Genomic DNA, 13,575 nt, shown 5'->3' on the forward strand with positions numbered 1-13,575 from the left:
GCTACAGGGCGCTTTTTGTCACCATGCTCTTGTGTGAGGACGGCAGTAGCATGTCCCGCCATCTCAGTCACGAACATCTGGAAGGGTTTATCATAGTCTGGCAGACCCAGTGCTGGAGCACTGGTAATCTGTATTTTCAGCTGGTGAAAAGCTGACTCGGCTTCCGGAGACAAAGCAAATGGCTTGGAACTCAGGCAGTCGTACAGAGGCTGCATGGTCATGGAGGCAGAGCGAATCCACGGCCGACAATATGAAACTAACCCCAGAAATGTCCGCAACTGAGCATGGGAGGTAGGAAGTGGCATGTCCTCCACCACCTTGGTACGTTCTGGCGTGAGGTGTTTTGTACCAGGACCTAGGCAGTGACCAAGAAACACAACATGAGATTTGCAAAACTGTAATTTGTCTTTACTGGCTTTACACCCACTGTCTGCAAGAAAACAAAGGAGGCTGAGTGAGGCCGCAACGCAGGTAGGTCTGTCCGGTGCACACAGTAGGAGGTCATCAACATACTGAAGCAGGGCCACACCTGGTGGGACCGTCCATGCATCAAGTACAAGCCTCATACATCGGGTGAATTGATTTGGGCTGTTTTGTGCCCCTTGTGGTAGGACAGTCCAGCAGTACTGTTTTCCTCGGAACGTGAAGGCGAACAGGTACTGGCAATCGGGGTGGATCGGGACGGACATAAATGCATTGGCGAGATCGATCAAGGTGTACCAACAGGTTCCGGAAGGTATGGTGGACAACAGAGTGTAAGGGTTGGGGACCAAAGGTGTTTCTAGGATGGTCACCTTATTGATTTCTCTTAGATCGTGAACCATCCGGTAGGTATCAGGTTCACCTTTCTTCCCTTTCTTTTTAACCGGGAAGAGTGGCGTGTTAGCGGGTGAGACGCAAGGTTTTAAAGCATTCAAGGCACATAACTCTGTAATAGTGGAGGCTATTGCGTCTTCCTGTGCCATGGCTAGGGGATATTGGCGGATCATGGGGGCTTTTTCCCCATCTTTGAGATATACCATGACTGGGGGTACGTGGAGATGGCCCAAGTCTGTCTTCCCTTTTGCCCAAAGGGTCTCTGGCACTGCTGAGAGAACCTGTGTATCTTCTGGGGTCAACACATATACAGTACAAGAAGGAGGCGGAGTGACCAAGTCTGCTGCCATGAGACAGAATACTTGGTGGTCGGCCGCAGAGGTACTGACATGAGCCTCACCGGAAGGATGGAGCTGAATACAGCACCCCAGGGGTCCCATCACATCGGTTCCCATGATGCAATCCCCAGCGGGTGACACCAGGAAGCGAGTGAGGACTCGTGACCCTTGAAAGGAGACTTCTATGGGCTCGGTCTCACGCATGGGTGTTGGTTCCCCGGACACTCCAACGGCTATGGCTATGGAGTCTGAGAGGGGAATACTAAGGTCATTGACTTGTGAGGTACTGACACATGATTTAGTAGCCCCTGTGTCAATTAAAAAGGGCACCTCCTTCCCCTGGATTTTTAGAGGCTGAAAAATTTGTGGCCCACGTGCGTCAGTAACTATAAGGGACACGGGGGAAGGAGTGCCAGACCTTCATTGGTAATTGGTATACCCGTTGTTTCCCTGTGGGCGGGATGATGTGGTATTGGCCGTACTTCCCTGTTGCCCCCTTTCGTCTGACGTGTTCTGTCTAGGGCGTTTAGGGGCTCTACAATTACGGGCCAAGTGTCCAGTCTTCCCGCAGTTATAACACTTACGGGTCTCCCGCCTGGGGTCGTTAAGTCGGACTGTGTCCCCCTCCATGGTGTAATGTTTAACCATAACACCCTTTGTGTGGTCTTCTGTATCCATGACAAATCCTACAGCTTTCTTATATAGATCACGCGGTCTGGCCTGTCGCCAATCGGGGGTACATGCTTTAACGCGTTCAGACAGGCGCTTATCTATTCCTTGCATAAAGGCTTCACAAAAAGCAGCATTACGTATTGCTTTTGGACAATCATATAAACCCAGATCTCTGCCAACTTCCTCTAAACGGCCAAAGTAACATTCAATAGACTCGCCCTTGTTCTGTCTACACTGGGTTAGGGCTGTACGTCTCTCTTGGGCTTTATCCTTAAACCAGGTCTTAACCTTGTCAACATATTGAGTACCACTAAGTAATGTCTGGGGGTCATCTGGGCGATCTTCAAGACCACAAAATTGAGCAATACTATTGTAAAGGCCCAGAGGACATTTTACATTCATAAGACATTCCATATCTGTCCAAGTGGCAGAGTAGTTTTTCTGTATGACTTCCAACTTTCTATGGAAAGCTGCTGGCTCTGTCTGGGGATCGGGCAGTTGCTGACACAGTGCCATCTGGTCTGTGGCGCTCCAGGGTCGCCATGTAGTGACTGTAGACCCGGGAGTTGGTCTATGTGCGTCCGTAGGTCTGTCATTAGAAGACGATGGTCTGTCAGTGTCCTCTTGTCTGACCGTGCCCAATGGTGGACTCGGTCTGTTTGGTTCTCTATAATGGGTAGTGGAGGTTGTAACTGGGAATAAGGGAATCGGTTGTCTACACTGATCCCTGGGACGTGGAGTCCCACATACTGTACAGATTTCTTTAAAACAGGCATTCTGTTGACCACAACGTGGACAGTCCCAAGCCGGACCTCTATTTACTTCAGGGCCCGGGGATCCTGATTGAGGGCTGTAGGGAGGTGTATCCATCTGGGCAGTAGCCTGTGGATACGTAGGAGGCAAGGGTGGCAAATTGGGATACAGAGAATTAAAGGGATTATTAGGAGACATTGGTGGAGCGGCCGGGACGACAGGAGAGACTAATGGAACCGTAGGGGTTTCCATGGGAACGTCTATTGGTGGCCAGGGCATAGGACAATAAACTAAAATGCCCTCGCCTCGGGACTCGGAGTCCCAGTGTTCGTCTTCTGCTGTTTTAGAGCAGTCCAGAATAGCCTTCATGCCTTTTTCCAAACCCTTATTTCTTATTTCCTTTCTATGCTTATCCTCATATTGTGACCAAAATTCATAATTGAATGTTCCCGCTTTCTTAAGGCCTATACGTTTGTAAACTTTATAGGCTTGTCTGCAAATGTCCTCCCCTTCTCTATCTTTAATTATCTCAATAGGAGTCTGATATATCTTAGATTGTTCAGACCCCATCTTGACCACTTCCGACTATTCTTCACTAAGTATACAGGACGTATATTTCACACAGTAAACTAAGATAATCACTGAGACTATCTGGGAACACACAGTTCCCTGTCCCGGAATAGATTTACAGAACTAAAACGTGGTCAACTTCAAACACTAGGATTCAGGGGAGACCAGACTTCGCCTCTTAGGGAACTTTTAGTAATATTATAACAGATCCAGAGTAACAATATGACTGCCAGAAATGAGACTATAACAATAACAATTATTTCAATCTCCAATACAGACAACATGACTCTTTAAGTCCCAATGAGTGAGTTCTTCCGTCTAGGACAGTTAAATGAACTTATTCACTCTAAAATATGGACGGGGCAGAAAATATAGGAAACAGGCAACAACATACCTCTAGTCCGTTAGAGACACACAGATCAAAAGAATCCAGACTGTATAATAGTAAGATAAGCTCTTACCTGTTACACCGGTGTTTTAGTCTGGGGTCTCCGAATCCAGTATCCACGTCAACGGGCCAGGAGTTTGTTTCAGTCTACTGGTTGCGATGTCCCGTAAAGGTAAGCCCCGCCCCACGTTGGGCGCCAAGAACTGTCGAGGGTTAATTTGTTCAAACAGACTGGTCAGTTATGTTGTCGGTTCCAAATTGACCTAAGCAGGAGGAGCGCTCCTTTGAGAGACCATGCACAGACCTATACACACAGTATATGGTTTGAAACAAGTGACTCTATTTTATTGTCTGTATCTCTTGGCTTTTATAGCCAGCCCCTCTCGCAGGACGGGACGTGTGGCTAAACAGGGAATAACCTCATGATACATACATTCATCTGATAAAAACACATGACTTCTATATCTTACAATGACATAATTATTCAATAAACTTTAGACGTGTGATATATGACTCAGACAAACACATCTTTAAGAAATTGCTGATTTCATATGACTTTTAGACATTTAACTTTAGACAGAGAGAGATGAAAACTCTTTGCGGTTAGGCCCTGTCTTGCTACATCCCGAGACATCTGGCCTTAGAACTTCCTGATTCCACTTAGATCAGACGTAGACCTTCAGTGTAGACAGAAACCACAGGTTACTTCCTCAAAATCAGTCATGACTTCTGTTACACATACAATATATTGCTAAAATATTCTTTTTGCTAAAATAGATTGATAAGCATATATACGGTACTCATTTTTGATAAGCGACATATATTAATTTCTTTACAGCCCCTCTTGGCCCTTATCACTCTAATTCTGTGCGGGGTTCGCAGAGCCCCGTACAGAAACGCCACTCGCTGGCTGCCGGCTCTGCGCATGTGGCGTCTGCTGGCACATGAGACAGAGCTGCGGGAGCGGGCGAGTTCCGCACTGCTCTCTGCAGGCGCTCAGGTCGGGTCCCGTTGCGAGCAGCTGGATGCGACACGGCCGTCTGCAGGCGGCCTTAGGCCTCATGTCCACTGGAAAAATACAATCCGCGTAGAATCAGCTTTCAGTTGTATAATTTTCATGCAGATATCCGCACACATTGCTGTCAATGTGATAGCAATGTGGCCGACCCGTGGTAAAATGGAGCATGCCGCGGTTTTTTCTCCCACGCATGAAAAACGCAATTCTATTGAAATTCCATCTGCGCGTGCAAAAATCAGTTTAATGGACGGGATGGCCAATGATTCCCTAGGGGCAAATCCGCTGCGGAAACCGCAATTCCATTTTGCTAGTGGACATGAGGCCTTAAGGCTCCTTCCCACAGACGGATCTACCGTGTTTCCCCGAAAGTAAGACAGTGTCTTACTTTCTTTTTATCCCCAAAGGCCCCACTATGTCTTACTTTCGGGGTATGTCTTATATTGGAAAATGGAGCATGAAAAAATCTGGACCATGCTCCATTTTCATGCGGGTCTCCCGGGACACAAAAATCAAATTGTACTCACACGCTCTGGTTCTTCTCTTCGCCGCGGCGCCATCTTCTCTCAGTCGCGGCCGGATCATTTTGCTTCGGCCCGGCGCATGTGCGGGGCACGTCACCGACGTCATCATGCACATCCGCCGAGCCGAAGAAAGAAGATCCGGCCGCGACGAGAGAAGATGACGCCGCAGCGAAGGAAGTATCCGGAGCGTGTGAGAGGTAAGTTAATTCTGATTTATTCCTATTTTCAGCGCCCATGTCCGCGGGGCAGGAGGGACCCGCTGCAGATTCTACATGGAGAATCCGGAGCGGGCCTGATTTTCCCCGTGGACATGAGGCCAAAGGCAGCTGACGCGGTGACGTATGGAGGGGGGGCGGCGCGGAAGTGGGCAGGAGGCGGCGCGCAGCTACCGTAGATGAGAGGGAGGCGGCAATACCCCCGTGTTTCCCCGAAAGTAAGACATATGTCTTACTTTCGGGGTACGGCTTACATTGGCCGACCCCCCTGAAACCCCCGATACGTCTTACTATCGGGGAAACACGGTATTCAACCTAATAGCTCAATGCTTACGGTGCGTAATTTCACAGCGGAATTCCGCACTGTAAAATGCCGCGGGTATACGCGCGGACGGCTTCCATTGCAGTCTGTGGAAGCCGTCCATTCACGCTATTTTCCGCTGTAGCACAGCGGAAAATAGCGTGAAACCGCCTCTACGCCTACCGCCAGCCGCGTCACATGCCGCTGCGGTGCGTCTCACGCTCTATTACCCATGCGCACTGAGGCGTCATGCGGGACTCCGGAACCAGAGGTAAGTATTGGGGTCTCTTGGGGCTGCCGTGATGGGCTGCGCCCCGGAATTCCACGGCGGAGCCCGTCACAGCCATGTGCAGCCGGCTTTACAGCGTGGGTAATCAGGAGCCTGAAAACATAAATAAGGTAAAACAAAAAAACAAATTCAAATCACGTTTTATTATTTATTAAAAATGTGGATTTTACACCAAGTGTCATTCCCTGATAAACCAAAGGCCGCTGTGTTTGGGGATCTTTTCTGTTTACTCAATCGGTGTAAAATATTGCGCAGTTTTTCAGGATCCTCCGTCATAATTCTTTGAAAGAAAAAGCTTATAAAAAAAAAAAAAAAGGTGAGTCACAGGCAAAAAGCAGTCCATAAAACGAAGGGTTTCAAGATTGCTGAACGTCGAGGGTCTCTTCACTGTCCGCCAGCCTTCCCATTCTCAAGGACGTCAGATCTGCAGGAAATAACGAAAAATCAGCAGGTTAACAGTCACATCACACCAGTATTACTGATCCCTAGATCCGCTCCACCCACTTACATTGACCACTACTCCCCCAACCTGGTCAGAAGAATCATATATTATATATACACGTACACACGTACGCACACACGAAAACCTGCAAATATGCGCAAAATAAGCACGTATGAGCAGATGCACGCAATGAAAATTTTAGCAGATGCAGCAGCTTACCTCGACGAGTACTCGAAAGTACTCGAAAATTGCAGCGTTCAGGCGAGAAAGGGGCGTGGCCGAGTACACTCGCTCATCTCTACTATCAATGGCTTTTATGCGATGCCAAGGATTTATACTTGTACATACCCCACCATGTGGCAACGGAAGCAGTTGCATTTCATGTGAAAAATTATAGTAGTTATTCTGCACAATTGTGTGAATTTATTACAGAATGTGTTGATTTTTTATTAAGCATAATTTTTTTGTTTTTGATGAATCACTTTATTTACAGATATCTGAAGCCCCTATGGGCTCCAAGTTTTCTCCAACAATCGCCAACCTAGTCATGAGTTGGTGGGAGGAGTTGCATATTTTTTCACATAGTAATCCATTTTGTGGTCACATGGTGTGGTATGTTTGCTACATCGATGACATCATTATTGTTTGGGACAACAACGAACTAGAAACTGTGAGGGTTATGAACATGAAAACTTATATATGTATACATTTCATCCATCTGTAATATACGTTTCCGGAGGCTGTAGGCCTAAATTGTACACTCTATTCTGTGTCCTATGAAAAGGTCTGCTAAATGCTCGTACATTTAGCTTAGTACTTAATTACATTAAGTACAGGTGTAATCTTAAGCGTCCATCATGTCTCCAAGACCTTGTTTATCTCGTTACACTGATCAAAAGGTTGTATGGAATGCTTTGTTAATGTAGAGTGTGATGATAATCAGGATACCAGACACGATGTCTACATACAAACAAATAAAGCATTGTTTATAGAGAAGACAAAATTATGTACCAGTAAAACAGGTCGACCTCTGTAAAGCAGTTCAACCTCTGATACGCCTACTATTTTTTGTATAAGAAAGACAAAGTACACAATAAACTCAGATTGCTTCTAGACACAGGCCTGATCTCTGTGTTTCATAGCTTTCTCATGGCGGCCGCCATAACAGCCTTTGATTTGGAGCCTCACAGCATATTGACGGAACATTGAATTCCCTAACAGAAATTGGCGCCCGAACGCGGGGCTTGATGGAACAAGAGGACCACCTACACCTCGAACCCCCCCGGACCCAGATGGGATAAGGAGCCACTCGGAACCACGGATTGACAAAAACTGCGCAGTAAGGTAAGGTTTTATCTTGCCACAATCTATCCGTGCTTCCTGGCTGCTCCTTTCCTGTCCGAGGGGTAAGAAGTGCATGCCTCTTATAAATCTTCAAGCTTTTTAAGAATTCATATGGTGGGCTGAATATGCTGTGCGGGTGTTTAACTGTTATTGTCTTTATTTGTTACTTTGCATGGTCAGTGTACAGAATATGAAACCCTATTGCCAATCTCTGGAAGGCATGGTATAAGTTATATCAGGGAAGCCTAAAATTTTCAGGGGATAAAACCCCTGATGGGATCCTCTTATAAACATAAGAGAAGTAGTAGAGACGAGGTAAAATATACAGGGTGAGGAAGTAATACCCTATTGCCAATCTCTGGAAGGCATGGTATAAGTTATATCAGGGAAGCCTAAAATTTTCAGGGGATAAAACCCCTGATGGGATCCTCTTATAAACATAAGAGAAGTAGTGGAGACGAGGTAAAATATGCAGGGTGAGGAAGTACAGAATATGAAACCCGCTTGCCGATCTCGGAAAGGCATGGTATAAATTGTACCAGGGAAGCCTAAAATTTTCAGGGGATAAAATCCCTGATGGGAGCCTCTTATAGGTATAAGAGAAGTAATTGAGACGGGGGGAAATAAGCAGGGTTGGGAAGTACCGACACTTTTAGACAAGTGAGGAAGTACTGACACTTAAAGTACTGACAAAAAAAAAAAAAAATAGTAACTGACATGCAAATGTTTTTGTCTTTATGTGTGTGTATAAATGGAAGGACCTGTATGAGAGTTAGACTGTGTTATATGGTGTATACTGTCCGGTAACCAGAAACGAAATGAAGCAAAAATGACCAAATGCTGAGCCAGACCACAGGGGGTGGAGCTAGGTGATGTAAGGAGATGGGAGGGAAGAACAATAGGAACAGGTCTTGCTCCACCCTACACACAGTCCAGCCTAGGTGAGAAGTGTGTCTCCATTTTAAGTGGATGTTGGTGTATATATATGTATATTGTGGTAATGTATAGAGTGAAGGTCACTCTTAGACTCCATGTTAAGTCTCTCACTTGAACAAATGGAGTGACCAAAGGAGGGGCATCTAATTTTATTCCTGAGACTAGTTGTGTGAGATAATAGCCCAGGATTACCACAGTGTATATATGAATATACAGATTCATGGAATATCTGGAATTCAAAAATATTGAGTTGTGTTAATTTGAATATTATTGAATTTAGATATTAATATGAGATAATTGTGTACTTGAAACACCTGATAAGTACTTTAGTCAAATTAATAACAAAAGCTCTATTTAAAGTGTAATTCATTTTCAATGAACAACAGCATTTTATTTGAGTGTATAAAGAAAATAATAATAAAAATAATAAGCCTCTTGGTGTACATAAACCGCCAGCCATTGTCCATACTGCTGGTAAAGAGGATAAGGTGCGGAAGACTGCACAAGAAAATAGTGAAACAAACAATTGTTTTATGTGTGTGAAAGAATAAAAACAATAAGCCTCTTGGTGTACATAAACCGCCAGCCATTGTCCATACTGCTGGTAAAGAGGATAAGGTGTGAAAGATAGCTAAAGAAATTGGCAAATGAATATTGGTCCCCATCCCACTTATTAGGGTCCCAATCAACTACAGTATGATCCTTTTATAGTGTCTTACTCTCTTTAAAGCGTAATTTGAACTAAGTCTTGCTCCTTGCAGCAATACATAAATGGCGCTGTGAACAGGATTACGCAGAGAGTAATACACTAGTTTGTTTTAAAGGAAAATTTTGATAAACTGATAGTTGAAGAATTTCTTGTGATAATCGGGCTTAGTGTGAAAATGTCGCCTTTTAAGAAAATCCGCAATAGTACGAAAATGTCGGTAGCTAAGAACAAAGAAGTGTCCGATGAATTGTTAATTATGCCAGGGTGGAATAAAGCCCCCTATAATATATTGGCCGCTGAGTGGTCGCAGTGTGGTGAATATCAGTATGTGGGTAGAAATGGGCATAAGTTGTATTGTGTTTGTCATTGGGTAGCCTATTCTGAGCAAATTGTGTAAAAACCGCGGTACTAAGAGTTTTTCTTATCTATACATAATTCGCTCATTATTGGAAGTCTGGTGTACAGTAAATACAATCCCAATTTCTACTTCACATATTATCAGTCCGTATAGGAATGAATAAAACCCCCCTTAGTGAGTGTGAATTTGCAGTTTTGTAAGGTGGGGGCAAGTGTATTACATTCTGGGTTAATCTTAAATAGACAGCCCAGGTTAGTTACACACAATAGAAGATGGTCACAGGCAGTGGAACCTGTTATACAGCTTTGCTATCTGTCTGGACAAGTTTCTGTGTTCTATAGAAGATAAGATAAATTTCAAAGGGTGGGGAGTACTGGGCTTTAGAAGACCTACTTGTCTTTGCAAAGAAATCTGAATTAAGAATTGGTTATATTTGGCTACACAGGAAGTATGTTGTATTATATATATATATATATATATATATATATATATATATATATATATATATATATATATATATATACTGTTCAGTAGCTGAAAATGAAATGAGAAAAGAATTCAAAGATGTTCTCTCATTGTCGGGTTAGTTCCCTCTTCCATCTTCACCCCCTCCTTCATCTCAATTCCAACCGTCTCCTCCCCACCCTATGCCAAGTCATCCACTCCAAGGTCAAACATTGGACTGGAGGGATGGACCTGCTGGCATTGTGGACAATAGAACCCGGATTGGAGAGAGAGCTGCCCTGCTTGCGGAGCTCCTCGGTGCAAACCGGTTATGCCTATGCTCACTAGATCCTAGGCTAGTGAGTGGAAGCATGAGGACAAGAAAGAGATGCAGGGAGCGGAGGGTGGAATAGGAGCAGATGTAAAACAGGGAAGGCAGTGGGAACGATAATCTAAAATTATGTGAAAAACTATTGTGGCACAGATTAGGATTAAATTAATCATAGAGAATTGAGAAGTGGTAAAATATTTTTAATTTGTCTGGAACATTGGGAAAAAGAAAAACAAAAATTTGAGAGAATCCTCCTTGTCTCTTTCTAATATCACACAAAGAGAAGGAAGAAAGTGTAAAACAATTCTATGCCCGCCTTCAACAACATTAGTCAGATCTGGGGTATAGGGGCATAGAAAAGATGGGCAAACATGTACTTAGTATGGCCTTTGTAGAAGGTCTATTGGAATCCCTAAGGTCATAGATAATAAACCAGAGTGGAGACAGTCTGAATCTCCGGCCCTTTTTCAGACAAAAGGGCATTTATGTAACTGTCCTGCAGGCTTGGACTCCGCCTGAGGGGACTGTGCTGTTGCAATATGTTAATGACTTTCCAGCTTTGTGCTGAGGATCTGAAACATGTCAATCTGCATCTATTTCTCTTCTAAAATTTTTTTTTTAGCAGAAAATGGCTGCAAGGCTTAAAAAGGAAAAATTACAGCTTTGTAAACAAAAGGTTGTTGTCTAGCTCAAGAAGGCAGACATCTCACAGAACGACGCAGGGCTGCAGTTCAAGCCATTTCTGTATCTTCTTCTGCTGCCAAAGCTTCGCACCTTTTTGGGACTTGTCTCATACTGCCGTCCCTGGCCTTTCATGCGACAGCAGTATTGACGCAAAAACATGGAGGACGTCCACGGTCACTTGGGTATTACTCCATGAGATTGGATCCGGTAGCCCGAGGAGCCCCCTCCTGTGTCTGTGCGGTGGCAGCAGTACAAGCAATGGTTGACAAATCTTCTGAGTTGGTCCTGGACTACCCCCTAGTGGTTCTCACCCCTCATGACCTCCAGAGTATACTCACTCAAGTACAACCTAAACACCTGTCTCTAGCTCGTCAAATAAGGTTGCAATGTGCTTTGCTCATGCCCCCCCTTTAATATTTCTTTTCAATGGTGAACCCGGCTACTCTTCTTCCAATCGAGTATCCTGTTTCAAATGGGGGAGGGGGAGGCATAAGTGATCAAATGGGGGAGGGGGAGGCATAGGTGATCAAATGGGGGAGGGGGATGCATAGGTGATCTATGTATTACAGATCAGCTATTTTTAAAAATTTTTGCAAATAAGAACGTGATCTATTTGGAATAGAATATCAGCATGATTGTCTAGCATTGATGCAACAAGAAAGTTTACGTTTTAAAGAGTTATTGAAACCCCTTGTTAATACATATTTTGAGTTGTATTTTATAGATGGTACCAGGGTGATTGACAACTCCACACCAGATATGCAGTGTTCACACAACAAGATCTCTAAAAGCAGAATGCCTCCGCATGTCTCAGCACAAGAAGCGGAACTGAAGGCCCTCACTGAGGCGTGTAGAGTGACAGAAGGTAACCATTTACACTGACTCCTGGTATGTATTCGGCATAGATCATGGTTACGGCCCAATATGGAAGGCCAGACATTTTTAAACTTCTGTAGGACAACCCATTGAGAATGGTGTAGCAGTACAGAACCTTATGAAAGCCCTACTCCTACCAGACAAAGTAGCAATCCTGAAGGTAAAAACTCATACTAAAGCCAACAGTGCAGAAGCAAAAGGCAATGCCCTAGCAGACTTCAGCGCAGACAGCGGCCCTCAAGCCGTGGAAGAAAGAAGAAAAGAAGATACTGACCGCACAAGTCAGAGACTATGATTTGGACTTTGATAAAAATTTGAACATTAATGTACTAAAGACATTACAGTCACAAGCCAGCAAAGAAGAAAAAGATAAATGGACTAATATGGGAGCAGTAGAACAGGGTGGCGTATGGCAAACGGTCAGTAACTTGCCTACCACGATCCCTGTACCCCATGGTGGCCCAGCTGATCCATGGAAAGACTCACCTATCGAAGGCAGCTATGTTACCTACGCTTGAGAGAGAAAGGGTTGCCCCCTGGGTTCTTTGTAGCTGCTACATCATTTGTCCAGTTTTGCATGAGCTATGCCGTAAGCAACAGGGTAGAAGTAAATTGACCACAAAGGCACTTGCCAGGACCACTCTACCCATTTCAGGGATTGCAAATTGACGACATTCAGCTCTCACGTGTTGGGAAGTATGAATATGTGCTTGTTGTTGATGTTTTTCAGGTTGGAGGCGTACCCTGTTACAAAAGTAAATGAGCAGGTAACCGAAAAGAAGCTCATGAATAAGGTAATCTGCAGATACGGGGTACCAGAGGTAATCGAGTCAGATAGAGGTACACATTTCACAGGTGAAATAATGCAACACTTCATGTCTGCCCTGGGTAACTCCCAGGCATTTGACACCCCTTATCATCCACAAAGAGCCAGAAAACCATATTGCATTATAATATTTCTCTTCAGGCAATGAAACCCTGCACCAGAGGAAAACGAAAATGGTATGATACCCTATTAGGGGGAATTGGTACAGGTGTAGGGGTTCTAAACTCTATAGATTTAGAGGTGATGAAGAATAAAATGGCTGGGGTGGGACAGGATGTTTCTAGATTGATAAATGTTCAGGCACAATGCATGCCTTCCTTGTTCCTCCCCCGAGGTCTTGCATTAGGATATGATAAGGATGTATTAACGCTTTTTAATCTGGTTTTGCGGTTTAAAAGGATTTGTTTGTAAATATGAGTAAATTCATGAACTATACACAATGTAGCCTGCAATATGTATATATGATTCACGAGAGGGATAAAGAACAGTCAGATTAGATGACAAATAATGAAAAATTGTGGAGAAATATTTTCAAGAATGTAATTCCAGTAGCATCCTGGATACGGCCCCGGGCTGATAGTGTAGAATGCTCTGATGAATATTGCACTGGAGAAATGACTTTTTATGATGTAAAGGACACAAGCCTGATGTGTAAGTCTGTAGTACTACCTGTGGTGTTCGGACCTCCTCTATATGCTTTACAATATTGGTTGCCCAAGTTCACAGGTACTATGATTTATAGTG

This window comes from Eleutherodactylus coqui, chromosome 5 (genome assembly GCF_035609145.1).
Source record: "Eleutherodactylus coqui strain aEleCoq1 chromosome 5, aEleCoq1.hap1, whole genome shotgun sequence".
NCBI classification, from domain to species: domain Eukaryota; kingdom Metazoa; phylum Chordata; class Amphibia; order Anura; family Eleutherodactylidae; genus Eleutherodactylus; species Eleutherodactylus coqui.